The sequence below is a fragment of the Bombina bombina genome, chromosome 10, assembly GCF_027579735.1.
Source record: "Bombina bombina isolate aBomBom1 chromosome 10, aBomBom1.pri, whole genome shotgun sequence".
NCBI lineage: Eukaryota > Metazoa > Chordata > Amphibia > Anura > Bombinatoridae > Bombina > Bombina bombina.
The window spans coordinates 179,580,176-179,607,925 of NC_069508.1; positions in this window are offsets into that span (position 1 = coordinate 179,580,176).

The window sequence follows — 27,750 nt, forward strand, 5'->3', positions numbered from 1 at the left end:
AACTATGTGTTTAATTCTGTTTAATTCTGTATGATGTTTACTTATGTGACAGCTTTAACTATGTACTTAAAGGGACATTATACACTCATTTTTTCTTTGCATAAATGTTTTGTAGATGATCTATTTATATAGCCCATAAAGTTTTTTTTTTTAAATAAATGTATAGTTTTGCTTATTTTTAAATAACATTGCTCTGATTTTCAGACTCCTAACCAAGCCCCAAAGTTTTATGTGAATACGCTCAGCTACCTACTCCAGCTTGCTCCTGTTTGTGTAAAGGGTCTTTTCATATGCAAAAGAAGGGGGAGGGGGGGAGTGTCTTATTTGCCACTTGCAGTGGGCTTTCCAGCTACCTTTTCAACAGAGCCAAACTGACAGCTTCTAAGTAAGTTTTTAAACAGTTTTATACTGGATTTTTATATTAGTATCTGTGCATCTTATTCTTTATAGTAGTGTCTATTACATGCAGTTATATGAAAATGAGTGCATACTGTCCCTTTAATTCTAGTTGATGGCAATAGATTACCACATATGTAGTGGATTGAGTACATGTAGTCAACCCCTTTAAAACATTTTGGCTTACAGGTTGGAGTGTAGGCAAGTAGTAGATGTATAGTATAGTAGCCAAAGCAGGGGTTAAATGAAGATTATTATAAGTGACAGTGTGCCTAGTTTAAGGCAGGAAAACTTACATCGATGGCTGTACTATTTTATTTGTATGCGATTTTGATGGTGTTCACTTTTGCTTTTCAGTTTGTCCCCATTGGCTCTCCCTATTTCCGGGCGTGCATGCGCAGTTGCGCTACACGGAGGCTGGGAGACTGATGGCGGTATCTCACGTGGGGGTAAGTAGTTATTTAAGGTGATGTGTTGTTAATGTCTGTAAGTGGTCTGAGGACGGGGGAGACCCCGAAAACGTTTACTATTAAACGGCTTGGTAAACGGAGAGTTTAATGACCCATGAATGAGTAAATCAACTTACCAGCATCCTACAAAGGCAGGTCTGCATTGGTGCTTGATCCCTCCGGGCTTGTCAAAATAACTTTAACTATTAATGATATAAATAAATATTATGTAACACAATTTGTACATCAGCTTTAAATATACATATTTGGTATTATAAAATACAATTATTCTAAACTATTTAAAATAATATCTTTTGAAATGTGAAGACTAGACCACTAATATGAAAATTAAATTCATTAGTTCAGCAAGGTGAGTGGAAAGAAAATGATGTCTTTCACATATGTCCTATTTATTAAAATATTAGACATCCGATTCTTATCATAATAATCTATGGCATATCTAAAAATAACTATTGGTCCCTGTTTCAAAATAAATCCACACAGACAATTAACACTTTGAATAACAACTGGTGACAACAAGAGCATAATATGTGTGGCACATATATAGTATATATGTACAGTAATCTGGTTTCTGACACAACACATATTGATCACAATGCAAGACATAAGATATATTTCAAACTATGTCATCATAGTGCTGTTAGAATATGCTTATATATAAAGGTAATCCGAGAGTGAAAGATGTGATTTAAATCACAGTATGGTTTAATGAAAACAGTGTAATGATTAATAAAGATATTTTGTATCTTTAGATAAATTCAATATCAATATTTGACAATTTCACTCTAAAGGAATAGTCTATTCCATATGTTGATGTAATGAATTGGATAGAGCATGCAATTTCAATCAAATATATAATTTCCTCCTATCATCATGAATTTTTAATTATCCTTCTCTCTTAATGATAAGAATAAAATATCAAAGCATATGAGATGTATATTTATTTATTCTGCACATGTGTAAAAATGTGTTAGTGTTGTCTAAATGTAGCCACCAACTGTCAAGCACTACCCAGGTGCTGAATCCAAAATGGACAGACCCGAAGATTACATTCAAATAAAGATAGCAAGATTGTGAGGAATATCTTTGAATACTACTAAATTGTGATTTTGATTACAATGGAATTCAATCTCTGAATCATGATTCTTCTTTTTAAATACACTTGAAATCTAATTAGAGGATCCATGTTAATATAGATCAATGTGGATGTATTATGCAATTTTATGTCCAAATTTGTAAGCCAAAAGTAAAGTATAATGAGACATACCAGAATGGGACAAACCCGAACTTGAGGGTCCAGCACCAACATTCATATCTGTAAAATATTAAATCATGATTGGATATCATTAATAAAAATCATAACTTTAACACGAACAATCATACATTGTTTTTCAATTTGACAAAGATAAACATATTTTAATTCTGCACGTGAGTTCATTGTTTTCTAAAATGTAATTATAAATAAAGGGATCATGTATGTTTATTGTAAAGCTTTTATGTTGTTGACTGTCCATTTGAATCATTTTATGTATTCTTGCATTGTCATCAATTGTTATACATTGATCTGTCAATTTTTAATTTTATATTGCTAGTATATCTTTTGTAATTTAGAATTTTGAAAATCAGGATACTGTATTCTTTTTTTTTTTTTATTTTATTTATATTCAACCAGTAGTACATTAACTCACAGTGTATCTCTTTCACACCTCACAGGATGTATAGAGAAACAACATTTTGACAGAAAAGAAATAAAGATCTCAATACCTTCAGAAAAGAAAATAATTTAGGACTTTACTTCTTAACAGATATCTCAATACAATATTTCGATTAATTTGTATTACATTAATCCATTATTTTACTACTATGTTGTTTTTTTCTATTTTATTTGTTACATTTAAATCCCTACCTACTAACCTAAGACTAATACAACACCTTCTTATCTCAGATACACCAAAAACAAACCATATAGTAATAAAAAAGGGGGAGAAAACCCCATCCCTCCTCCTCTCACCTCACCCATTCCCACATTTTTATTTTTATGTATTCTTTTCTTTCTTCCTTCTCTTTTTCTTTTTTCCTTTTTTTTCTCATTAAATTTCAGTCCAGATCTCTATCAGAAGATATCCAAGAGGCAGGAAATTCCTCTAGTAATACTAGTTCCATAAAACTGTCTGAACTCAAAAAAGTGGAAAGTATACGCTTTTGAATATGATTTAATTATAGGAAGCCAACCAGTTATAAACTTTTTTTAAATTTAATTTTTATTGAGGAATACATAAAACAAGGTATACAAGGTACATTTCAGACAACATTGAAGCCAGTTATAAACTTTTTATTTATTTTTTCCTTCACCATCTTTGTGTGGGAGGATTCAAAGATTATTTGATTTTGCACTTCTTTAATAACAATTGACATAGAAGGTGCCGACTTAGCCTTCCAATTTTTTACAATAAGAGGTCTAAATAATATTGAGTTCAGTATATTTTTCTGTAAGGGCGATTCTAAAGTCTGCGCATTAAGAAAAAAAATATTTTCTGGCTCCAGCAAGATATTTGTTTTATTATGTTTATCTAGCCAGAAGACAACCTTCTTCCATAATTGCCTCATCTTAGGACAATACCAGAACATATGCAGTATATCTGCCTTAGAAAATGAGGACAATTAAAAACATTGCTGAGGAAAAAATCTTGAGAGCCTGGAAGGGGTTATATAATAATTATTTATAAGTTTAATATGTGATTCCTTCCAGCTCATTGAAATGTGGTATTTATTTATTACATTGCAACTTAATTTAATCTTTTCAATGTCTAAATTTGGAAAATAGTATAGCCAACTCTCACATGTCTAGATCATAAAAGGTAGGCTTTGTTTAGCAAGCATTATGTCATACATAAGTGAGATTGAAGCAATACCACCCGTAAAATTTTGTATACATATTTTAATATAAGACCACGCTCCACATCGACTGAAGTCCCATCTCCACTCATATATATATAATGTCTTAATTTCAAATAGGCATAAAAGTTATTTCTAGGTAGATCGTATTGTTGAAATAGAATCTCAAATGTTACAATATGGCCATCTCCTGACAATAACTGATAAATACCCTTAAGTTCTTTTTTTTCAGCATATACCTTAAATACAGACTGATTAATCCCAGGCATGAAATTGATGTTACCTATTATTGGTAAAAACTCTGAGAGAGAGTAATCCATTTCTAGAATATTACAGAGCTTCTGCCAAGCTATAATAATATTTTTCACAGATATGAGGTCAATGATATTCGCAGGAAGTTTTTTTAAAGTGCAATTAAGAATTTATTTTTAAAGAAAAAGGGTATATCATATAGTTTTCCATAGCCACGGAAGAAAATAAATTAGAATCTGCTAGCCAATCTATCTCAATTTTAGCCAGAACAGCAATGTTATATGAATTGATATTAGGAAGTGCAAGCCCGTCCAAACTACGTGGTTGCATCAGCTTTTTCAGCGAGATGCGAGATTTCTTATTTTTCCAGATAAATCTGGAAAACATAGTATAGATTTTTCGCAAATCACAAGAGGTTATGAAAAGAGGTAAATTTTGTAAGGGGTACAACAAACGAAGAAAAACAATAGTCTTAAATACATTCATCCATGCTGTTATTGACATAGGGAGTTGGGCCCAGGATTCTAGATCCATTTAAATTTTAAAGTCGATTCTTGAAAAAGTTTTGTGCACTTTAGATTCACATGTATATGTACGTGGTATGTATGGGTTTTTAATTCTCCAAATATCAATTAGTTTCAATTTATAACAGAATTTTTTTAAATATTTAGCTTCCACAAAACACTGATCTCTTAACTCCCAGCACACATTCTTGTATCTCGCAGACGTCAGCAAGCTTTCCGTGCCAAGGCATTATCACCAACAATTCTTGCTGTGGGCTAGCCTGTCCACTTAGGCAGAGGTGATATTCTCAAACGGCCAATACTCAGCCTTGTCGACTTCCGCTGTTACAGGCCAACAGGGCGCCTAATGATGCTAATTTTCCTCTGCTCCAGTAGAGGCTATGCAGCAGTATCGGGGAGTAGATTTCTCTTTTAGCGCTCAGTCTGAATGCTGCTGCAGAGCTTGCTGCCGTGCTTGCTCCGCCCCCAAAGAAAGTCGCCCATCAGGACCACTGTAACTTCTTAACATTAATACTAATTAATGTATACATTTGACTAACATGTCTAAAGTAATGCAACTGTTACAGCAAACACATGTTCACGTCTCTGCACAATTATATCTTCCATGACCATTGTGCAATAATTAAAAGCTTTATTGCGCATCCGTGATTATGAATTGATTTGGATCTAGTAGTGTGATGAGCATAATTTTTAAAGCTTTAGAATATATTTACAATTGTGTGTATCAAGATATTCCAATAGGATCATTGTAAATATTTAATGATACAATTTAATATTTCTAAGTTTTGTATGAATCGATATTCAATGTATGAAATGGTGGAGGATATGGATTTGATGGATGTGCAATTCCATTTTATCTCTGTGATGCATATTGGGGAGAGTGCAAGAAAAAGCATTATTCCTATTTGATGTCTGATGAATCTAAATTCAGATGTCTACCATCATTGCTAACGTCTGTTGTGAGATCTATATAGGTTGAATATATGTCTATATACACATTGCTTAAATATATACTCAAATTTAAAAACATTATATGAAGTCTGATCTTTACCTGGTTCAGCCTCTGAAGTGCCTTCTTCTCCCAGGTCACCGATTAGAGCTGCACTGGCCTCCGGGTCAGGAGTTTCAGGACCAGCAGCTGGGGACTGGGAGGGGGCCGAGGACCGGGGGGCAGCAAATCTCCGTGAGAAACGGAGATTGAGGAGGGCGCATGAGGTTGTAGTTTAAGTTTCTGTGGAGGTGGGTCCAGCTCTTCACCTCTCCGACGGGCACTTATCTACTCTCTCATGAGGCGGACTTTATTACGCAGCTGCAACCTCATAACCCCTGACACCCCATTCACAGAAACGGCGACAGACACCCAGAGTGCCCTTTTGACCACCCCAGTCGTCGACTTCTTCTCAGCCCCAAACAGCTGCGGATAAAACTCCTCGACCGCATACACCAGTGCAGCACTTTCCTCTTTGGTGAACCTGGGAGACATCCTGCCAAAATTTAGGCATAAGAGAACTGACAAAAATGGCTACGTGTAATGGACTTTTATATGGGGAAGTAAACATGAGATGCACCATGGGACATGGTATCTGTACATCTGATTGGATAAAATACTGTAATTTTGTTAGCATGTCTGTGAGGCCATACTGACTCAAGTCATGTTTGTGTGATAAACTCTGATTGGCCATTACTTAATGGTTCATGGATTCATATATTTGTAACTTCCATACTCATACCTCCTGGGGGTGCTGTTACTACATTTGGCATGTAGACTTTTCTTTACAATTTATGAGAATGGAATGCGTATATGTGATGCATATATAATATACAGAATCCGTTAAATATTATTATATATTGTTGACATTTGAACTCGATTTTATTTTTAATCATGATAGTAAATATAATCCAGTCACATTAGTAAATGTTTATGACACATTTCGATATTTAATATTGATCAATAGATGTGTAACATTGTTCAAGTTATTTAAAAAAGTTTACAAATATTTTAGATTCAATAATGTAAATATTGTATGTATTCATTGTTTATTAAATAAATATCATGACTCATTGGGAAGTATTGACAGGGCTCTTTTAAATGTATTTACAATCCCAACAATGCACATCGATTGTGTGCTTAGTGAGAGTGTGAAATTATCTTCGACTTTCATAAATGCGAATCTCGCTATATTTCAATAATGGTGAAATGCGTTCTTTGTATTTATAATGGGTGTTACTTTGAGAAAATAAAGGGACATATTTTTTTATGGAAATTAAACATTTCTAGTCCTTAATTATAAAAATCAAATAGAGCATGTATTTGTCTGAAATGTTCACATATCATTTTCTTTTTCAAGGCGTGACGTATCTAAAGACATCTGGCTAACCATTGCAACTATGCATTGTTGCCCACCCACAAATAAGCAGATATCTCCCAGTAATGCTTTTCTGCTCATAAGCCTATGTATATCGTTTTTTAAATTGAGGAGAGAATGAACAAGAGGATGAACCATATGTGATTATACAATGGTAACTTGGTTAAATAAATATGCAGTCATGTCTAAATATGATAATATAATTAAATAGATGAGTGTATACCCCGTGAAAGGTTATATACATTAAAAGGGACAGTAAACCAAAAATAGATATTTACTTTAATACACATTCCACATTTTGTCATCCTCGAGCCTCTAATATTAATATACATTTGACCTGTGTGAGGACCTTGTATGTAAACTGGCCACTTATCTCCCTCCTTTGATGTAGCTTTTTAATGATTCAGTGCAGACTCTAAAAGCGACAGTATACTATAATATTTGGTTCACTTAATGTGTTTGCAATTCCATATTATTTAATCAGCAGCAGAGTATATAATGTATGAAATTAAATTGTTATGGTTTGTATATGAATTCTTAGTTTGTGTTTTGAAGCCACTACCAAATAAAATGTTTGTAGCTTGTAGATATAATCTGATCTCCTAATTGTATCACATTGTGTACATATACATACTTCTTATATCTGGAAACCAATCAACCAAAAAATAAATTTACATTGTATTACCTTATATATTGTATGCCCCACTGGGAGTGTAATATCTTATGATGGATGTGTTTACCCAGCTTTGCCTTAAGGCCAAAAACATTATGAATAGGTGGAGTTACCATATGAGAAATTAACTATTTTTAAAGCAAAATTGAGGGTAACGGAAATACTTGTAAACAATTTTATACACTCCAGCAGGCAAAGAGGATAATTGTGAGAAATTATATTTAGAAATATCTATGAGTTAAAGGGACAGTCTAGTATAAATTAAACTTGTATTATTCAGATAGGACTTTTAATTTTAATTAACTTTCCAATTTACTTTTATTATCAAATTTGCTTTTTTCTCTTGGTATTCTTAGTTGAAACTAAATAGGAGGCTCATATGCTAATATCACATGCTTTTTAAATCTCTTTTCAACACAAAGAGACAGAAAGTACACGTGGGCCATATAGATAACACTGTGTTCAGACACAGGAGGTTATTTAAGATTTAGCACAAATCAAAGCTAAATTTAAGACAATAGCTAATAAACAGTCACAGTCATGTGATCAGGGGGCTGGAAGAAGGTTCCTAGATACAAAGTAATCACAGAGGTAAAAAGTATATTAATATAACTGTGTTGGTTATGCAAAACTGGGGAATGGGTAATAAAGGGATTATCTATCTTTTAAAACAATAACAATTCTATGGTAGATTGTGCCTTTAACTGTCTATTCAAATGACTCCACTAGAGTGAAAAGTCATCATCAATATGGCATATAATAACTAACTTTGTCTAAATGTGAAAATAAACTTAGCTATCATGTTTTCTTTAAAGATCATTTAATCTAACTAGGTTACCTTGCAAATAATGATACCATAATAACTAAGCAATATTTATTTTAAGAATATATTAAACTTTAAAAAATGTTTTATAGATATTAGAATGTGAATATAAAATTAAGCTACACTGTCACTTTTATCTAACAAGTTCACCCTACACATTTCTTAATAGTGACATAACCAAAGTTGTTATGTAGACTTTATACTGCATAGCCTCGTCATTTATATTTTAGGATTTGTACATCTCTAAATCACAAAAACAAAAATTATATGGCTGTATCTAATTCCACCTTAACTTTTGTAAAATACAAGACTTTAACACTCATTATCTGCTTGAGCTGTGTTGCTATTTTAAATAAAAATAGGTAACTGCATTATATTTAATATCAGGCATGTGCTTGTAAAATAGATACTTTAACAACCAGTCATGGGACTAATCTTTTCTTGACATGTCCTAATATTGGAAGGATGTATTTGTTATTATCATACTTGGATAGAGAATATATATATATATCATCTCTGTAATGTTTGTTCATATGCGTAACAAATAGTTAGTAAACACAATGTTATAGTAAAAAACACACGTCCACGCTAACTTAATTGAAAGTGCATACTTGTGTATAATGTGTGCATAGACATGGCATAGAATCTGATTGATCAATGTTGCTGCAATATTGTTGTAAAACAATAAAGTAACGGCTGACATCTATAATATTATATATATAAGTGATTGGCAAGATTTCAATATTTTACGTGTCCCATTGATATCGCAATAATAATGAATCTTCCAAACCTCATTGTCTACATATATGTAATATTGTAATATTGAATGAGAAACTGATGAAAGGGGCGGTACAGTCCTAATGCTTGAATCTGTATGGTTGAAGTTTAGAATGATGTCATCATATTAGCAACATGCCTGTCTAGTTTCCAAATCTTTGTTCTCTTGTTCTATTTTTCAACATTCTTATTGTGTGATTATTAAAAAGATAAGTGTGTTTTGTTGTTGTGTGATGCGTGTTATGTACATATACATATGTATTGTGATTCTCTCCCATATCTGTTCATTTATTGTTGTTCCTTCCAAAAAAGCGACAACTATAATATTTTCTAAGGATATCTTATAATTATACGGAATTCCTAATGTTATATTATGAGTAAATCTTGATGTTAAAGGGACACTAAAGCCATAATTTCTCTTTCATGATTCAGAGAGAGAATACAATGTTAAACAACCTTCCAATGTACTTGCATGATGCAAAGGTGTTCATTGTTTCTATATCGTTTGTTGAATAAATAGCAATGCACATGTGTGAGGCAATGACAAAAGGCATCTATGTGCAACCATCAATCATCATCTGTGAGCATATCTAGATATGCTGTTCATCAAAACATATGAAGAGAATAAATGAAATGCTATAATAGACATAAATGAGGCAAGTGTTTAAAATTGCCTACTGTTTCTGAATAATGAAATCTTAAAAAGTATTTTTATGTCCGTTAAACAGATTTCGTATTGGTGATGATAGAATTGATCGTGATTTACAGTTGATGTAATGTAATTTCCTAAAAGATTTTGATGTTGTAGTGATGTTCACACATGTAAAACATATAACTCCAGTGGCAAATAGTATATTTCTTGAACTATTTGTCATTGTGGGACCAACGCAAGAATGAATGAATTAGCGCCACAATTATAACGCTGCCATTACAAGTGTTCAAAGAGAAAAATATTGCGTGCGTTACAAAAAGAGGCCGGTCGCGTACACGAGCACGTATCCCCCATAGAAGTCAATGGAGGCTAGAAATTGAAAGAAAAAAACTTCCAACACTTCTGTTAAACGTAAAGTGAGGACGTCATGTCATTCTGAAAAAAGTACTGAGATTGCGTTGATTTCATATTAAACAAATGTTTTGTGTATGTAATGTGCTGTATATTGTTTGTATGCATCGAATTCTGTATGTAGATGTAGCTAAATGAGTGTATGTTCATGTATGTCTATGTAAGTCAATGTAAAATGGGTTTGTGTGCATTTTTTTTCTAACACCCGAGATCTCGCATCTTTTATCCGTTATATTTAAAAAAAAAAAAAATTTTTAGAGTGTTTGTATGCGTGTAAGTGTACTTTGTATAATATTTTTTAAGTGATTTGTGAATGTTTTTGGTAGCGATATATCAATAACTACTGGTCTGGGAGAGGGTTATGGATTTGAGCATAGATGGTTGTGGCGCTACAGAAATTTGTAATGGCTGTGTTAGGGAAAATGATGCGTTATGGCCCATAATGCTGCTATTTGAGTTATAACGCCCAACTCGTAATCTAGCTGTATGCTACTTAGCATAAATGTGCATAAATAATTATACAGCCTAAGCAAATCTGCTTTAAAAACCCTGCCTGTATTGGATCTTGTCTTAGGGGAGAGCGTGTTTAGTGAATCGCTCACAAATTTAAAAAAAATCCTTTTGTTAAAGGAAAAAGTATACAATTCAGTAAAACAGAAGATAACAATCTGACAATGGTATTTCACTATATTATCAAAAACACATCCCATAGACACTTTAGTCATTATAAACCTATATGCATATCTTGTAAAAGAACAAATAAAGAAAGAGGAAAGAAAAAAATGTGAAGTGTATATAAAATACTCCAAAAATATACAGTCCTAAGACTGAAAGTGAAGAGAAAAAAAGTGAAGTGTATATAAAACTCTGAAATTCAGACAGTCATAAGACGTAAAGTGAAATGATGTGGACATCAGTCCTTAGACAAAAAAAAAGAGTGTATCTATCTATCAAACCAGTATTTATCTATCTATTTATCTATCTATCCATCTATACAACCAATATCTATCTATCCATCCATCCAAGTATCTATCTATCATCTATCTATCCAACCAGTATCTATCTATCCATTCATCTATCCAGTATCTATCTATCTATCTATCTATCTATCTATCTATCATCCAACCAAACAACCAGTATCTTTCCATCTATCTAGCCAACCAATATCTATCTATCTATCTATCCATCCAACCAGTATCATTTAATTAATCTATCTATCCAGTATCTATCTGTCTATCCATCTATCCAGTATATATATATATATATATATATATATATATATATATATATATATATATATACATCCAACAAACCAGTATCTATATATCTTTTTATCCATCTATCCAACAAACTAGTATCTATCAATCTATCTATCCAACCAACCATTATCTATCTATCTAACCGATCAGTATCTATATCTCTATCCAATATCTATCTATCTATTTATTCAGTACTACAAGCGGCAATAACTGGATCATCTTGATAACAGGCTGCCAGTATTGGATGTTTACGGAATCACTTGCAAATTTTTTTTTTTATTTCTTTTTACTTTTGTTAAAGGAAAAAATAATATTCAGTATAAACAGAAAACAGAAGATAATAATCTGACAATTATATTTCACTATAATATCAAAAACACATCCCATAGACACTTTAGTTATTAAAACTTATATGTATATTGTGAAAAAGAAGAATTAATGAAAGAGGAAGAAGTGGTGAAGTGTATATAAAATATTCCAATTCAGACAGTCCTAAGACTGAAAGTGAAGAGAAAAAAGTGAAGTGTATATAAAACTCTCAAATTCAGACAGTCATAAGATGTAAAGTGAAATTATGTGGACATCATTCCTTAGACTGAAAAGAAGAAAAAAAGAGTATATCTATCTATCTATCAAACCAGTATCTATTTGTCTATCTATCCAACCAATCAGTATCTATCTATCTATCTATCTATCTATCTATCTATCTATATATCTATCTATCCAACTAGTATCTATCTATCTTCAAACCAGTATCTATCCATCCATCCATCTATCTATCTATCCAACCAACTAACCGATCAGTATCTATTTATCTGTCTGTCTATCTATCATCTATCTATCTATCATCTATCTATCTATCTATCTATCTATCTATCTATCTATCTAGTATCTATATATCTAGCTCAGTGATTTTCAACCACTGTGCCGCGGCACACTACTGTAGTGTGCCGTGAGAGATGATCAGGTGTGCCACAGTGAATTGGTCCATTCCTCCAAAGCAGAACATGCTGCGATCGATTCACACACCATCAAGACTAATTTGTATATAATACTTTTATTATCGTTTATGTTTATGAGTCAAGTGCTGTGCATGACTGCACTGTGAAGCTGCCTGGCTGTTTTAAACTATTATATTATTTATTATTAATATATTACTTTACTTTAGTGTGCACTGACTGTCCGCTGCGCAGCACAGCACCACCCCCCGCACACACGTGGCAGCTGGCTGGCTCATGCACCGTCTCATTGATGATCATGGCCCCACCACTGGCACCATCTCAGAGATCTCAGTCATGAGCCATTGATCGCCTCACACCCTCCCAGACCAGTCTGTCCCTCCGCTCTAGACCGCTCATGTTCACAACTATTGCTGGCGCTGCTGCACCAGTCCACTATCATACGAGGAACGTGACCGGAGATGAACGAATAGGCTAGGGCGGAGGAGCAAGTGCTACGCACATACCACTGCGGCTGCGCAACTGTGAGGAGGAGAGGAACTTCAGAGAGCAGAACGACAGAGGACTGGTTGGCAGCAAGCAATTTGTGTACTGTGGATCAGAGTGAGTGACATCTGTGGGGACCGGAATCCGGATCACCGGTAAGTTAATAAAACTACTGTCTCTGTGCACTCACTGTCACAAATTCACAATCACTGTGTCTAATACAGTGGTCAGATTATTTCAAGCCATCTGATGTTGTGCATGAGCCTCTATCAGTACTACCCTAGCCGGGGAAACTGCTAACACACTGCCGGTAAGGTTTGCTCAGCCCAGTAAGTAACCCTCTGGTGCTGGGTGCGAGAACCATGGCTTCTCCTAGCTACAGACAGGGAGCGCAGAAGTGCTGTGAATAGGAAGCTTCCATGTAAGTCTGTCATTAGGTGGAACTTTTTGTGGAGCAAAGTAATAGATACTAACATCAAAGTGGGACTGATGTAAATTGGGAATGACTGTTCTGAAAGAAATTAAATGGGCATACATGTGCAAAAAAGTTGTAGTGACTACCATGCTAATAAAGCTTAATAATAAAATTTACTAAATTGTTTAATTTATATATATATATATATATATGCTTTATTAGGCTACAGTGTGTGATTTTGTAAAATGTGCCTTGGCAAAAAAGAGATTAAAAATCACTGATCTAGCTGAATACATAATAGTTAACATATCCCTCTGACTCTTGGGCCTAACCCCAGTGCACAATATTATGTATTTACCCTGAGCTATATTTATTGCACCATTTTGCATACGTTTATCACACTTTTTTCTTTACAGATATTGCTGTGTATTAGATGCACTTGCTGGCCTTTGTCTCGTGAGAATTCAAATCAACTCTCACTGAAGTGGTGATTGGGTCTTTTGTCTGAAACCAACAATATGAGAGTTAAACAAAGCACAACAAACACCTGTGTGCCGCTAGCCTAGATGTGCTCTGTGCATTCAGCAATTAGTTAAATAACTGTGCAGACGTCCTCAGTGAGTAATCACTATTAGGAAGATGCTGCATTTACCCTAAAGGGTTATTCTGTAAACAACAATTTCCATTCAAAATTAAATGGCCCAACAAGATATTAACAGATTAAATTCACCAGAACCTTTTATTTTGCCAATAACAGCTGTTTTTAGCTATTAGGAAATATTATCTGAACCTCAAATCTAATGAGCAGTATTGTCTTAGCATTGAAGATAGATACAAATAATTAATAACCAGTGCAGGTATCTTGCAGCAGACAAATAGACGCCACCAAAAAAACCCAAAAAACTTAAAAGGGCCTTTGAAATCAACTCAACAACACATTAAGGGCAGTCATAAGACGTAAAGTGAAATGATGTGGACATCAGTCCTTAGACAAAAAAAAAGAGTGTATCTATCTATCACTTGTAAAACTGCCTCTTTTTCATATAAAGGATAACTCTGAAAAGAGATTCACAGTTATTCTGTTTTGTTATATTTACTGTTAATCCTGGTTGATAAATCAGCTTATTTAACCCCGAACTCCTCGAAAGATTGACTGATGCATGTATCTTCACTAAACTTGATTTAAAGGGGGCATACAATCTTATTCGTATGAGAAAGGGAGATGAGTGGAAGACAGCATTTAAGACAAGATATGGTTTATTCCAGCATAACGTTATGGCTTTTGGCTTAACGAACGCTCCAGCAACATTTCAATTCTTTATAAATGAAATATTCAAGGATTTAATGGACACCTGTGTAGTGATTTATTTGGATGATATCCTGATTTTTTCCAAAAACATGACAGAACATATCAGAGACGTAAGGTGGGTCTTGATGAGACTAAGAGAGCATCAACTGTATGCTAAAGCTGAGAAGTGTCAGTTCCATGTAAAGACAATCAAATTCTTAGGATATATTATCTCCCCAAATGGCATACACATGGATCCAGAAAAGGTGGAAGCGGTGGTAAACTGGCCTACTCCTACTACTCAAAAATCTCTCCAAATTTTTTTGGGATTCTCCAATTTTTATAGGAGATTTATCCAAGGGTATTCTTCTATAGTCCAGCCGTTAACTAAATTAATGGGAAAGGTCCGTTTCAATTGGACAAAGGAAGCACAGGATGCTTTTGATCACCTAAACAGAAGTTTCACTTCAGCTCCAATACTTCAACTCTCTGATCCAGAAGCAGATTTCACTCTCGAAGTGGATGCATCAAACATAGGAGTAGGATCAATTTTAACACAACAACGAAAAGGTTCACCAAACCGTCACCCCATTGCATTTTTCTCAAGACTACTGACATCTGCCGAAAGAAATTACTCAGTCGGAGACCTGGAGCTTCTAGCCATAAAAACCACACTGGAACACTGGAGACACATTCTAGAAGGAACTCACAAACCTTTTTTTAGTTCTAACAGATCACAAAAATCTGCAATATTTAAAAAAGAACAAAACCTTGTCATCACGACAAGTCCGATGGTCACTCTTTTTGGAACCAATTCAATTTTTTGATACATTACAGACCAGGATCTCAAAATACACAAGCAGATGCATTATCCAGGACTTTCCAAACTGTGCCGGAACGTGAAGAGATACATAACATTATTCCATCTCATAGATTTTTAGCCTCAATTACTTCTTACCATTCAGCTCTCTTAACAGCTCAAAGTCTTGATTCCGAAGTTCCATCATACTGTAACAAAGATATAACTACAGGGTTGATTCACTATGGAAAACAGATTTATGTACCCCAATCTCTTAGAACTGATTTACTCCAACATTACCATGATAATCCTCTATCTGGCCATCCGGGTATCACAAAGACCAACGAATTACTAAGCAGAGAATACTGGTGGCCTAAAATGAAACAGGATGTCTATAAATATGTCACCAATTGTCATACTTGTTCCCGTAAAAAGAAATCTTACCAAAAACCTTTTGGTTTACTCACTCCTCTACCCATTCCTGACTCTCCGTGGCAAATGATAGCAATGGACTTTATAGTCGACTTACCGCCTTCCAAAAACTTCACTTGTATACTCGTAGTTGTAGACCATCTAACTCGTATGGGTCATTTCATTCCATTGAAAAAGACACCCACTGCTACAACTACTGCTATTGTATTTTTTTCCCATATTTTCAAATTGCATGGTCTGCCTCTCTCGATTGTAACAGATCGAGGGACGCAATTCACTTCCAGATTCTGGAGAGAATTATGTCGTTTATTGAAAATCTCGCCACGATTCTCGACAGCTTTTCATCCCCAATCTAACGGATTGACAGAACGTTTGAACCAAACGCTTGAACAATACCTCAGATGCTACACATCTCATCTTCAAGAACACTGGTCGGACTAGTTACCAATGGCGGAATTTGCCTATAATCATTCCGTCAAATCCTCTACAAAGATGTCGCCTTTCTATGCCTCTTATGGATTCCATCCAAAAACGATACCTACCTCACCTACCTCCTCTACTTCTCCTTATGATGTTGAATATTTCTCTGAACTAAAGAATTCTTTATCATTACTGAAACATCATCTGGAAAACGCTAAAGCCAGACAAAAACTCTACTTTGATAAAAAAAAAAACATTCTCTTCCACCAGAGTATAAACCTGGCGATCTTGTCTGGTTGTCTACCACTAATTTTAAGCTTAACCCCTTAGTGACCAGACCACTTTTCAATTTGTTGACCATCTGGGACCAAGGCTATTTTTGCATTTCTGCGATGTTTGTATTTAACTGTAATTTTCCTCTTACTCATTTACTGTACCCACACATATTATATACTGTTTTTCTTGCCATTAAATGGACTTTCTAAAGATACCATTTTTTTCATCATATCTTATAATTTAATATAAAAAAAAATATAAAATATGAGGAAAAAATGAAAAAAAATGCACTTTTTCTAACTTTGAGCCCCAAAATCTCTTACACATCTACAACCACCATAAAATACCAATGCTAAACAGTTTCTAAATTTTGTCCTGAGTTTATAAATACCCAATGTTTACATGTTCTTTGCTTTTTTTGCAAGTTATAGGGCAATAAGTACAAGTAGCACTTTGCTATTTCAAAACCATGTTTTTTCAAAATTGGCGATAGTTACATTGTAACACCAATATCTGTCATGAATCCCTGAATAACCCTTCAAATGTATATATTTTTTAAAAGAAGACAACCTAAGGTATTAAACTTGGGGTATTTTGACTTTTTTCATGCAACCATTTTACCACCAATCTATGCCAAAGTTTGGGGGGGGAAAAAAAAATAATTTGATTTTTTGACAAAATAGCAATTTAAGAATACATTTACTGATAATATTAAGGGTTACTGCCAAATAACACCCTCAATATGTGTTCAACAACATCTCCTGAGTACAGTGATACCACCCATGTATAGGTGTGTCGGGTTCTCTGGGGGCTAAAAGGCCTTAATTTTAGGAAGCGCATTCCAGTTTTTCAACTTGGAATTTTCACATCGGTCATCATGCACCCATGTCCTATTTGGGACATTTCTGAAGCTGGTCAATGGAATTTACCCCCATCAAACCATATATTTTTGAAAAGTAGACACCCTAGGGTATTTCAAATGCTTGTATTTTAACACTTTCCATGCACTAATTCAACCACCAGTCTTTGTCAAACTTTTGGGTAGTCATTATTTTGTGTTATTTTTCACACACATTGTATTTTAGGCATGGATTCTCAGTTCCTGTTATGTGTTACTGCCAAAAAGCACCTCAATATGTGTTCAACAACATCTCCTGAGTACAGCGATACCACCTATGTATAGGTGTGTTGGGTTCTCTGGGGGCTAGAAGGCCTTATTTTTAGGAAGCGCATTCCAGTTTTTCAACTTGGAATTTTCACATCGGTCATCATGCACCCATGTCCTATTTGGGACATTTCTGAAGCTGGTCAATGGAATTTACCCCCATCAAACCATATATTTTTGAAAAGTAGACACCCTAGGGTATTTCAAATGCTTGTATTTTAACACTTTCCATGCACTAATTCAACCACCAGTCTTTGTCAAACTTTTGGGTAGTCATTATTTTGTGTTATTTTTCACACACATTGTACTTTAGGCATGGATTCTCAGTTCCTGTTATGTGTTACTACCAAAAAAACCCTCAATATGTGTTCAACAACATCTCCTGAGTACAGTGATACCACCCATGTATAGGTGTGTCGGGTTCTCTGGGGGCTAAAAGGCCTTAATTTTAGGAAGCGCATTCCAGTTTTTCAACTTGGAATTTTCACATCGGTCATCATGCACCCATGTCCTATTTGGGACATTTCTGAAGCTGGTCAATGGAATTTACCCCCATCAAACCATATATTTTTGAAAAGTAGACACCCTAGGGTATTTCAAATGCTTGTATTTTAACACTTTCCATGCACTAATTCAACCACCAGTCTTTGTCAAACTTTTGGGTAGTCATTATTTTGTGTTATTTTTCACACACATTGTACTTTAGGCATGGATTCTCAGTTCCTGTTATGTGTTACTACCAAAAAAAAACCTCAATATGTGTTCAACAACATCTCCTGAGTACAGTGATACCACCCATGTATAGGTGTGTCGGGTTCTCTGGGGGCTAAAAGGCCTTAATTTTAGGAAGCGCATTCCAGTTTTTCAACTTGGAATTTTCACATCGGTCATCATGCACCCATGTCCTATTTGGGACATTTCTGAAGCTGGTCAATGGAATTTACCCCCATCAAACCATATATTTTTGAAAAGTAGACACCCTAGGGTATTTCAAATGCTTGTATTTTAACACTTTCCATGCACTAATTCAACCACCAGTCTTTGTCAAACTTTTGGGTAGTCATTATTTTGTGTTATTTTTCACACACATTGTACTTTAGGCATGGATTCTCAGTTCCTGTTATGTGTTACTGCCAAAAAAAACCTCAATATGTGTTCAACAACATCTCCTGAGTACAGTGATACCACCCATGTATAGGTGTGTCGGGTTCTCTGGGGGCTAAAAGGCCTTAATTTTAGGAAGCGCATTCCAGTTTTTCAACTTGGAATTTTCACATCGGTCATCATGCACCCATGTCCTATTTGGGACATTTCTGAAGCTGGTCAATGGAATTTACCCCCATCAAACCATATATTTTTGAAAAGTAGACACCCTAGGGTATTTCAAATGCTTGTATTTTAACACTTTCCATGCACTAATTCAACCACCAGTCTTTGTCAAACTTTTGGGTAGTCATTATTTTGTGTTATTTTTCACACACATTGTACTTTAGGCATGGATTCTCAGTTCCTGTTATGTGTTACTACCAAAAAAACCCTCAATATGTGTTCAACAACATCTCCTGAGTACAGTGATACCACCCATGTATAGGTGTGTCGGGTTCTCTGGGGGCTAAAAGGCCTTAATTTTAGGAAGCGCATTCCAGTTTTTCAACTTGGAATTTTCACATCGGTCATCATGCACCCATGTCCTATTTGGGACATTTCTGAAGCTGGTCAATGGAATTTACCCCCATCAAACCATATATTTTTGAAAAGTAGACACCCTAGGGTATTTCAAATGCTTGTATTTTAACACTTTCCATGCACTAATTCAACCACCAGTCTTTGTCAAACTTTTGGGTAGTCATTATTTTGTGTTATTTTTCACACACATTGTACTTTAGGCATGGATTCTCAGTTCCTGTTATGTGTTACTGCCAAAAAAAACCTCAATATGTGTTCAACAACATCTCCTGAGTACAGTGATACCACCCATGTATAGGTGTGTCGGGTTCTCTGGGGGCTAAAAGGCCTTAATTTTAGGAAGCGCATTCCAGTTTTTCAACTTGGAATTTTCACATCGGTCATCATGCACCCATGTCCTATTTGGGACATTTCTGAAGCTGGTCAATGGAATTTACCCCCATCAAACCATATATTTTTGAAAAGTAGACACCCTAGGGTATTTCAAATGCTTGTATTTTAACACTTTCCATGCACTAATTCAACCACCAGTCTTTGTCAAACTTTTGGGTAGTCATTATTTTGTGTTATTTTTCACACACATTGTACTTTAGGCATGGATTCTCAGTTCCTGTTATGTGTTACTGCCAAAAAAAACCTCAATATGTGTTCAACAACATCTCCTGAGTACAGTGATACCACCCATGTATAGGTGTGTCGGGTTCTCTGGGGGCTAAAAGGCCTTAATTTTAGGAAGCGCATTCCAGTTTTTCAACTTGGAATTTTCACATCGGTCATCATGCACCCATGTCCTATTTGGGACATTTCTGAAGCTGGTCAATGGAATTTACCCCCATCAAACCATATATTTTTGAAAAGTAGACACCCTAGGGTATTTCAAATGCTTGTATTTTAACACTTTCCATGCACTAATTCAACCACCAGTCTTTGTCAAACTTTTGGGTAGTCATTATTTTGTGTTATTTTTCACACACATTGTATTTTAGGCATGGATTCTCAGTTCCTGTTATGTGTTACTGCCAAAAAAAACCTCAATATGTGTTCAACAACATCTCCTGAGTACAGTGATACCACCCATGTATAGGTGTGTCGGGTTCTCTGGGGGCTAAAAGGCCTTAATTTTAGGAAGCGCATTCCAGTTTTTCAACTTGGAATTTTCACATCGGTCATCATGCACCCATGTCCTATTTGGGACATTTCTGAAGCCGGTCAATGAAATTTACCCCCATAAAACCATATATTTTTGAGAAGTAGACCCCCTAGGGTATTTGAAATGCTGGTATTTTCACACTTTCCATGAACTTATTTAACCACCAGTCTTTGTCAAACTTTTGGGTAGTCATTTTTTTGTGTTATTTTTCACACACATTGTACTTTAGGCATGGATTCTCAGTTCCTGTTATGTGTTTACTGCCAAAAAACACCTCAATATGTGTTCAACAACATCTCCTGAGTACAGTGATACCACCCATGTATAGGTGTGTTGGGTTCTCTGGGGGCTAGAAGGCCTTATTTTTAGGAAGCGCATTCCATTTTTTACACTTCCCATTTTCACATCCCATGCACCCATGTTCTATTTAAGACATTTCTGAAGCCGGCCAATGTAATTTACCCCCATAAAACCATATATTTTTGAAAAGTAGACATCCTAGGGTATTTCAAATGCAGGTGTTTTAACACTTTCCATACACTAATTCAACCACTAGTCTTTGTCAAACTATTTGGGCATTCATTTCTTTGTGTTATTTTTCACATACATTGTACTTTAGACATGGATTCACAGCTCCTGTTATGTGTTACTACCAAAGAAGACACCAATATGTGGTCACCAACATCTCCTGAGTTCAGTGATACCACCTATGCATAGGTTTGGTGGCTTGTTTGGGCGGTGCAATGCCAAATGTCTGACATGTGTTTGTGATTTTTTTTCACATTTAACATATTTTCTTTGCCTATCGTCTTTTTTTGGGGGTCTTTTAACATACCCCAATTTATTTGTTTTCCATAAATGTGATTATATTTAAAAAGTTGACCCCCCAAGGTATTATACATGGAGTGGTTTGATGACTTTGATGCAACCGTTTTAGCCCAAAAAATTGGAGAAAGTATATGGTGGTAATTTTTCAATTTTCATTGTTACAGACACATTGCTTTTTTACTATGATTTAGGAGAGACTGTTGTAAGTTATTGCAAAAGAATACTTTAGGTTGTTTTCTGCAAGGCACCCTGAGTACACCTATGCCCCCCATGCATAGGTTTGCCAGGATTTTGGGAAGGTTATGTTACATGATTTTAGTTATTAAAAATGAGAGTATTTCTTCTGATAGGCCTATCTTTAGTTTGGGGCCTATCACATACCCCACTTTTATTTATTGCATTCAAAGTGTATATTTTTTAAATGTTGACACCCCAAGGTATTGTATATGGTGTGCTTTGATGCCTTTGAAGCAACCGTTTTAGCCCAAAAAATTGGAGAAAGTGTATGGTGGTAATTTTTCAATTTTCATTTTTACAGACACATTGCTTTTTGACTATAATTTAGGAGAGACTGTTGTAAGTTATTACAAAAACATACTTCAGGTTGTTTTCTGCAAGGCACCCTGAGAACACCTATGTCCCCCATGCATAGGTTTGACAGGGGTTTTGGTTAAAAAAAAAACAGGCCCAATTTTAGAAAAAAATAGAGTAGTGAAATGTAAAAATCTGGCACAGTAAAAGTAAAAAAAACAAAAAAACATCTAACTATAAACATAACCAAAAAAAATATATATATATGTAACAGCAAATGTATTTATTTTTTTTAAAAATTGACCATTGTATGGTACCGCTTGAAGCAGTCCCCAATGCAGAGTGCAGGCTGTCCAGGGCAATCAGGACAGTAATATATGGTGTCCCTTCTCTTCCCCCTCTTGGTACAGACTCTGCATTTTTTTTGTGGTTTCTGCTTTGTGGCATTAGGGGGGATTTTAAAAATAAAATGGGTAGCCCCAACTCTGCTCTCTCCCATCACCGCCCGGGGAGCAGGTGCATCATGGTACAAAATCCCCGTAATAATCTGGAGCTGAAACTGTAAAAAAGTCTTTTTAACTCTGGGGTTTGCTTTTTTGAACAACAAAAAAGCGTTGTGGGTTGCAATCTGCATTAGGTAAATTGCAACCTTTTTGTACCAGGCCCTTGTCTTCCGCATAATTAGATAGGGCTGCAGCAGCTGATCAGCCAGATCAACCCCACCCATATGCCGGTTATAAGACTTGATGCACACTGGCTTCCTTATGATCTCAGCTCTGCCACGTACAGAAACCGCCACCGTCCTCTCTGTGTGGATGGTGGTAAGAAGGTATACATCCTTCTTGTCTCTGTACTTCAGTGCCAACAGCTCCTCTTGGCGCAGAGCTGAGGTCTCCCCCCTTCGTAGCCGGGTGCGTACAAGCTGTCCTGGGAAACCTGCGCGGTTCTTTTTAATTGTACCGCAAGCTACTGTATCAAAGCAATACAGTAGCTTGAACAAAAGGACACTTGTATAAAAATTGTCTAAGTACAAGTGATACCCTTTGTTCATTAGGGGTAATATCAGGTCCCAGACAATCTTGCCAGTGGTTCCCATATGTTCTGGGCAACCTGGAGGGTCAAGGTGGCTATCCTTTCCCTCATACACCCGGAAGGCCTGAGTATACCCAGTCTCGCTGTCACAGAGCTTATACACCTTTACCCCATATCTGGAGCGTTTGGAAGGAATATACTGCTTGAATCCCAGCCTTCCCTTATACTTCATTAGGGATTCATCAACGCATATATTCCTTCCAGGTGTATAAGCCTCTGCAAACCTGGCAGAAAAGTGGGTTATCAGGGGGCGGATTTTATACAGCCTGTCAAATTGGGGATGCTCCCTAGGGGGGCACAGGCTGTTGTCGCTGAAGTGCATGAAATGCAGAATCATTTCATACCTCTTCCTCGACATAGTCTGGGAGAAAATGGGGGTAGAGCAGATGGGGCTAGTACTCCAGTAGGAGCGAATGGAGGGTTTCTTTATGATGCCCATCAGCATAGTCAATGCCCAGAATTTTTTGAATTCTGGCACATTGATGGGGGCCCATTGCTGCTTTGCCAAATATGTTCCAGGCTTTGCAGCACGGAACTGATGGGCATATAAATTAGTTTGGGCGACAATGTTCCCCAATATATCATCGCCCAGAAACACTTCCAGAAACTGCTGGGGGCTAAAACCTGCCACATCTATATTTATGCCAGCATTTGCTGTGAAGGGTGGGATATCTGGCCTCTGGAGATGAGGCGTTACCCACTCTTCAGCAGCAATGGCAGCAACACGCCTCCTTCTGGCAGGGGGGCTAGCAGGGGGGCTGGCAGGGGGGCTGGCAGGGGGGCTAGCAGCCACAGATACATCACTATCAGTTGAGACTGCATCTAGTGATGTATCTGAGCACATGGCAGGGTCAAAATTGGGGTCTGAGTCAGAAATAGAGGCCTCCTCAGCACTATATCTTTTCTGTGACATTTTTGTATCACAGAAAACAATTACTAAAAAAAATTAAATTAACTAAATTAATTAACTAAATTAACTAGCAAAAAAGTACAGCTATGCTACTGCCAGTGATTTATAGCGATCACTGGCAAGCTAGAGGTTAATGGCTCTGAAAATTAAATTAAATTAACTAAATTAATTAACTAAATTAACTAGCAAAAAAGTACAGCTATGCTACTGCCAGTGATTTATAGCGATCACTGGCAAGCTAGGGGTTAATGGCTCTGAAAATTAAATTAAATTAACTAAATGTTTCTGAAAAGAGCCTTTGGGTTTTTAAAAAATTACAACAACAAAATTAACCCCTAAAAAAATGCACAGACAGCAAAATGCAGCAAAAAAAAAAGTGCACCTTTGCTACTGCCAGTGATATATAGCGATCACTGGCAAGCTAGGGGTTAATGGCTCTGAAAATTAAATTAAATTAACTAAATGTTTCTGAAAAGAGCCTTTGGGTTTTTAAAAAATTACAACAACAAAATTAACCCCTAAAAAAACGCACAGACAGCAAAATGCAGCAAAAAAAAAGTGCACCTATGTTACTGCCAGTGATATATAGTGATCACTGGCAAGCTAGGGGTTAATGGCTCTGAAAAGAGCCTTTGGTTCTATATTTTTTAACAAATAAAAGAAATAAATCTCTCTCTCTGCTAAATACAGGTCTCTCTCTCTCTCCAACAAAATGGCAAGTGAGGAGAGGGAGGGAGATCCACACTGATCATAGTCAATATTTACAAATATTGACATGATCAGACAAATGGGGTATTTTATTATTATTTTTTTTTTTAGGGTGGGAGGCTCAGATTGGGTGACCCTAGCTTGCCCCTATGATGATGCAGGCTAGGGACACCCCCAGAGGCCCCATGATGCACTGGGCATCGCCATCTTGGATGCCTAGTGAAGGGGGAGGGGGGGGGCTATTTAGGGCTTTTTTTTTTTTTTATTCGTTTTTTTTTTTTTATTATTTTTATTTTAATTTATAACTAACTAAGTGCCTCGACCCACCGAGGCACTTAGCAAACAAGCAGAGCATCGGAAGCGTGTCCGATCGCTTCCGATGCTCTGAAACACTGCCGGGCTCCACGTGGAGCGAAACCGGAAGTGATCACTCGTGGGGGAGTGATCAATCCGGTCCCGGCACTCGGGAACAGTATTGCAGGATGCCTAGACCTCAAGGCAAGCCTGCAATACTGTTAGAGCAGCTGGAAGCGATTTTGATCGCTTCCAGTGCTCTGTTAAACCGACGACGTATGCCATACGTCCTCGGTCGTTAAGTGCTTTTTTTTTGAGGACGTATGGCATACGTCGTCGGTCGTTAAGGGGTTAAAGGGCCTTAATACCCAAATGTTTAAACACTGAAAGTGATGCAGCATAGCTGTAAAAAGCTGACTAGAAAATATCTCCTGAACATCTCTATGTAAAAAAGAAAGATATTTTACCTCAAAAGTTCCTCAGTAGCCACCTCCCATTGTAAAGGATTTCTAAGCAGCATTTTAGTGTGTCTGTCCTGGGACATCTTAGGGAATGAGCATCGTGAACTCTCATATTATTTCACCAATCGGGTAAAGGAAGTTTACTATGAAATCTCATGAGAGATAAGTCAAATCTCATGAGATCACAGTAAGAGTTCATGACCTCAGCACTGCTGATGCTGATTGGCTGCTGTTCATTTCTTCATTTTTTTTTATTTTTACCTGCAGCTGGGAGCAGGTGAAGTATAACTTTTTACACAGAACTTACTCTGCTGAGCTGAGGAGATTGTGAGGTAAAATATCTTCCATTTTTACATAGAGATGCTCAGGTGATATTTTCCTGTCAGCTTTTTACAGTTATACTACATCAGTTTCAAGTGATTTAGCATATGAGTATTATGTCCCTTTAAGGTTCCTTGTAAGAAATTGGCTGATAAATATATAGGTCTGTTTAGGCTTAAAAAACTCCTTAACGCAAACGCAGTCGTTCTACATCTGCCTTCCTGTTATCGAATCCATCCGTCTTTTCATGTTTCTCTCCTTAAACCATTCTCTGGTCAATTGAGCTCGCTCTCCCGAGATGACGGATCCTCTCACACAATTCTTTCTGATCAACCTGAGTATGAAGTTGAAAAAATTATGGATTCTCGTATCCGTTGGAGAAGATTGGAATATCTAGTCCGTTGGACTGGATACGGACCCGAAGAGGATTCCTGGATACCTCTCCGTGACATTCATGCTCCTGATTTGCTAAGGGAATTCCACAACCGTTTCCCTACCAAACCGGACTTGGCGCCTCCTGGAGGCTCACCTTGAGAAGGGGGATCTGTCATACTTCCCCTTTAAGATTATAGTATCCACCTCTTTCACATCCCCATAAGTAGGTACTATCAACACCTGCATGTTGCTTGATTATTGGAATTGACTTAGCTGATACAACAAGTGTTCGCATACTCTGAAGGAATCTTTCAAGCCTTTTTCCTAAAAACAACTGCCAGCAACCTTTTACAGCTTCTACTAAATTCTGGATTTAATACCTACCTTCAATAATGGATTAAGTTACCTACAAGGCTGTTCACACTCCTATAGTCTGGAACTCTGACGTATTTACTAGAGCTGACTCACCTGAGGCCTAAGTTTTTCCACAGCTCTCAACCTTGCTGCAATCTCTATAATCGCAGCTAAAGTGTGCTGCTTATCTCAAAAACAACTGAGCGGTGTTTGGAGGACTAACCTTAATAACCAAGTAAGAACTTATACTTTGAATCTGGATTTAATTTCTGTCTGAAGTCTCAGAGTTACCCTAAAAGTAATCCTCTCTAAAGTAAAAGCGCAACTGTGTTTCCTGTCAGTTTTCTGTGCTGCAAGCAAAACGTCTCTCAAAAACAAAAGCGCAACTTTGTTTCTTGTCAGTTTTCTGAGTTGCAATTTAACCTCTATCCTTTTGTTTAATCCATGTATGAATTACCCTGAATAAGTCTGGTATCCACCAAATATCAAACAAGAGTCATTTCATACAATCTTCTTATATTTTATTTAGTTGTCACAACACAACTCATTATTATCTCAGAAGAGATTTCACTTGTAAAACTGCCTCTTTTTCATATAAAGGATAACTCTGAAAAGAGATTCACAATTATTCTGTTTTGTTACATGAACTGCTAATCCTGGTTGATAAATCATCTTATTTAACCCCGCATAAGCTGAACAAAAGGAATAGCTACACAAACACTTATTTTTTGAATACAAAGGTGTCAGCTGTTCATGATACTCAGTGATTTTCAACCACTGTGCCGCGGCACACTACTGTAGTGTGCCGTGAGAGATGATCAGGTGTACCACAATGAATTGGTCCATTCCTCCAAAGCAGAACATGCTGCGATCGATTCACACACCATCAAGACTAATTTGTATATAATACTTTTATTATCGTTTATGTTTATGAGTCAAGTGCTGTGCATGACTGCACTGTGAAGCTGCCTGGCTGTTTTAAACTATTATATTATTTATTATTAATATATTACTTTACTTTAGTGTGCACTGACTGTCCGCTGCGCAGCACAGCACCACCCCCCGCACACACGTGGCAGCTGGCTGGCTCATGCACCGTCTCATTGATGATCATGGCCCCACCACTGGCACCATCTCAGAGATCTCAGTCATGAGCCATTGATCGCCTCACACCCTCCCAGACCAGTCTGTCCCTCCGCTCTAGACCGCTCATGTTCCCAACTATTGCTGGCGCTGCTGCACCAGTCCACTATCATATGAGGAACGTGACCGGAGATGAACGAATAGGCTAGGGCGGAGGAG